General features: G+C 35.4%; 1 non-coding gene across 1 annotated transcript; it reads left to right on the top strand.

The window, feature by feature from the left end:
• Positions 1-4,359: 4,359 nt before the first annotated feature.
• On the top strand, positions 4,360-4,431 carry Trnat-ugu. Its single transcript has one exon. It is a non-coding gene; the product is annotated as a tRNA-Thr (tRNA).
• Positions 4,432-4,613: the final 182 nt, after the last annotated feature.

The raw sequence follows: 4,613 nt of genomic DNA, 5'->3' as shown, positions 1-4,613 counted from the left end.
TACTAAAACAAAGTATTATCTTCAATACATTCTCCTAACTTGGATATCACCATCCAAAACATTATGTTACAATATTGGATTACAAAGAATTGAAGACTGTGTTAGATTTCCTGACAAAAATAACACGTTTTCTTTTCGTATACGTCAACAAAAAATTTTTGTTCGAGAACAATGAAGTGTAAGGATGTTAAAGTTAACGATAAAGAATATCTTGTTAACCGACAGCCAGAAACTCATTTTTGTTTAAACATTGCTAGATGGCGCCACACGTAATGTCAGAAATATAAAGAACTAGCGTATACCCATCCTAACCTCACATTTCATAGCTATATGAAATAAATAAAGTTGCGAATGGAGATACAGAGCAGACACGTGCAAAGCACCGGTAGGGTCTCGCACACCAGCCAAAAACACGAACTTTTATTTATAATTATATATTTATTTAATTATTATTATTTTTTTGACAAACAGAGTTGATAATGAACAGATAAATATTACAAATACAAATTATGACAAGTTAAACAAGAACAATATTTAGTTAATGAAAGAATCACTACAAATGAAATTAAAACATTCAATACAGTTTCAATTGAAACATTCAATACACTTTGAATGGAAACATTCAATACAGTTTGAATTGAAACATTCAATACAGTTTGAATGGAAACATTCAATACAGTCTGAATTGAAACATTCAATACAGTTTCAATTGAAACATTCAATACACTTTGAATGGAAACATTCAATACAGTTTGAATTGAAACATTCAATACAGTTTGAATGGAAACATTCAATACAGTCTGAATTGAAACATTAAATACAGTTTCAATTGAAACATGCAATACAGTTTGAATTGAAACATTAAATACAGTTTGAATTAAAACATTAAATACAGTTTGCACTGAAACATTAAATACAGTTTGAATTAAAACATTAAATACAGCTTGAGCACAATAAGTCGAAGAGTAAAACACCTAGTCCTTGTCCGTGCCTGGTTAGAAACCTGGAAATTGGGGGCTTCGGAAAAGGCAAATGTTCAAAATGATTGATGTGTGTTGTTAGGTGTTTTTACTTTGTTATAGAGGGAGATGTGGTTGTTCCACGATTTTGGTATTTCAACTAATTTCGAGATTTTACTTAACATGGAATTACGATATTTTGATTTATTTGTAATATGTGGTAGCTAGTTCAATAAATATTTCTTTGTGTGTTTCATTTTACTAGTGCCCCTTAGTGGAACAGCGGCTACTATGCGAGGGTCACGTGACGTGCTTCGTATGGCCACGTCATCGGTATACTGCCAGGCAAAAGTTTGAGTGAGATAGGGGAAGTTGATACCATTTACACAGATTATGTAAAGCAAGGGGCTTAGAACTGAGCCTTGTTGAACTCCTGCTTCTAAGTTAAAGGTTGTGGACAGGTCATTATTGATTCTTTAGCTTTTCTGTTTGTTAGAAAACTGGATTTCCATCGTATAAGTGGTATCGGTATTTTGTGTTGAGAGAGTTTGTATCGTAGGCCATTGTGTCAAACACTGTCGAATGCTATTTTGAAATCAAGAAAAGAGGCTATCGTTACATGATTCCGATTAATTAAAGCCAAGCTGGACAGCTTCTATTAGGCTGACTGGGTGGTCAGTAGTATGACGTTTATTCATAGACGCGTTTTGTATATCCGTTATTAATTAGTTTATTAAAAATGATACAGTAACCTGGAAGTAATTATTTTTTCCAATTATTTCGTTACATAGTTTAAACACTGTAATTTACTGGGTTGCTAAAATCTCCAGCTATTTTGTGGATGATACATATAATTCTTGATTTCCAGGAAGAGGGGAGGTAACCTCCGCTTAACGATAGATTCTACAAGGTGTTTAAGGTCTCCTGGGATTTTCTTGTGCCTGTTGCTTCGGGAATTGAAATTGTCTTAAAGTTAGGGAGGTTAAGATGGCTTTGATGATTTTGTAGTGTTTCATTTATCCCAATAATATCAGTTTAGTTTAAGGATAAGGTTGTATAGTTCGTATTTTTTATATTTGAAGCACCTTGAATATTTACTTGTAAAAATCTGAACATTTTACCTCTTCCTGGAGTCGGATCTTTTATGTTTTCCTGTTCTCCTCTCGATGTGGGCTTGCGGTCGTTTAGGGGCTCCATCGATGGCATTGAAATGGAAGAGTTCTCCTCTCGATGTGGGGTTTTTGTCTTTTGGAGGTTCCATGGACGACGTTGAAATAGTAGATAGTGGTGTGACAAGCGTCATGGATGATCTCGTCTGGGGTGTGTATTTCATGAGAGGAGATCCAGACTAGGAGGTCAGCAATGAGAAAGACATTGAACTGGAGATTCATTTTGGTCGTGTAAGCATAGGTCCTGACATGTGTTGCATCTTGAGGCTGGATGGATTCGGGTGCAGACAGATTGTTGAGGGAAAGTTAGTGGTGAACTTGAGGGTGGATGGTCACTGGTACTACCTCGCTGGTGTTTTTAGTCGTGTGGGCTACCTTCAGAATCTGCGTCATGTGATCCTCCACAGTTGGCACATGGGTAGTCCGTTACAGGGTGTTGTCCCCTGCAACAAACACATCATGCAACGGAAGTGTATATCACTCTGGTCTGACTTTACATCTGGCAATAATAGCATTGTAGAAGAGGGGGCTGAGCAGATTTGGCTGCTTCAACAAAGTAGTGAACATACCATATGTTGATTCCACTCTTCATTAATTCAGATACTTCTTTACCAGAAGCTACTGTAATCCTGATTAAGAGGGTTTCCTGGTTATTTCTTGTTGACGTGACACGTTCGGCTTTTGATGCAGAAAAATCTTGTAAGTTCTTCCACGGGCTTCATATTAAATGGCACACTTCTAATCACAATGTTAATGAGCTTGAGTCCTCTGTCATAGCAGTGAAGGTGAATATTTAGTTTGGGTTCTTGAAAAGCAGTACTGTTTTATGGTTTGAGTAATTTTGCATACTCTCGAGAGTCACTGGTCTTGATTACTATAACTCTCTTACATAACTGGCATACATTGGTGAATGCGATTGAGGGAAATAATCGCCTGAGTTCTGCAGCAATATCTGGTTGTCTGTAGGTGGATGGTATACCTTCAACGATTATTGCAGAAGAAGTGGGAGATTGTTGATTGGTTGACTAGGGTCTCGTTTTGGCTGTTTGTAGATGCTGGTGATTCTGGTGCAGATAACTGGTTGATTGGTGATTGTGGTTGGGAAGTAGGGTTCATGGCCTTGATTGGTGATGCACTGGGTGTTGAACTTGATGAGGATGATAGTGGTCCCTCTATAGTAGAAGATCGCCTTGATGGGTGACACACAGACAATACAACTATTAACTTACACGTCTAAAATTTTTAAAATTAAGTTAGAAACACGACCTTTATACTCCAGATAATTATAAGAATACTTTTATTTTAACCGACGTTTTGCCTTTGTGGCTTCTTCAGGGCTAGTAAATGAAACTTTGATATTAAAACATTCGTTAAATTATAAAACTGCTTGTAATGTTGTATGTCTGCGGACTTACAACACTAGAAACCGGGTTTCGATACCCGTAGTGGGCAGAGCAAAAATAGCCCATTATGTAGCTTTGGGCTTATTTACAAACAAACTATTGTTCTAATATTATAATATAGTTATAATACTAACTATACAGCTATAATAACATATGACATATATTATTTATGTGAAATATAAAAATAAAGAGAACTACAATATGTTTTATGATTAGCTAAAAACACATAGACGAAAAATAAAGGCTGCTAAGAAACAAAGATTTAAGGTTGAAAGAATACAAAGTTTACTAGCAGTGTCAAAAACAAATTGTAAGATTGTGTGATACTCCAGAGTATGCAAGGAATAAACTAAAAGTAATAATATTATATTACAATTTACAGCTTTTACAGTAAGTAATTTTTTTAGAACAGGTACGATGTTTCGATGACTGGTGCGATCAAGTTTTAATGGTAAATAACCAACATAAAACAGGAACATCTAATCAAAGTGTTACAGCTAGACACGTTTATTTGCTTTCTATACAGAGATTCGTATTTCCATTAGTTATACTTACTTGCTATGGAAAATCCATTTTCAGGTACTTTGGCCACTCTTTTCTTACATTACATAGAACAGCATGCCATAGTCACATCTACATATAAGCCTGCATTTTGTCTTACATGTGTAGATGACGTTTTTTATGGTTTCACTTGTTAATACAGTATGTTTGTTTGTTTGTAGTTAAGCACAAAAATGGGCTATCTGTGCTCTGCCCACCATAGGTATCGAAACCGGTTTCTAGCGTTGTAAGTTGTAAGTCCTGATAGAAATTAAATTATTACCGCAGGCCACCATAGCTCAGTGGCAGAGCACTGGTCTTGTAAACCAGTGGTCGTGAGTTCGATCCTCAATGGTGGCTAAATATTAACGGTTTATAATTCTCCTTTGTAAATATATTAGAGGTGATTATTATGTATAAATAAGATCTACCAGCCACTGGTTCAAATAAACGTTTATTAACAAAGTGTTATTTTAACATTATATTTTTAATATACTCTACTAAATGAATATCAGTTATTGTGACATAATGTTTATGTTGCT

The sequence above is a fragment of the Limulus polyphemus genome, unplaced genomic scaffold, assembly GCF_000517525.1.
Source record: "Limulus polyphemus unplaced genomic scaffold, Limulus_polyphemus-2.1.2 Scaffold77222, whole genome shotgun sequence".
Lineage (NCBI taxonomy): Eukaryota > Metazoa > Arthropoda > Merostomata > Xiphosura > Limulidae > Limulus > Limulus polyphemus.
This window is presented reverse-complemented; position numbering and strand designations above follow the sequence as displayed.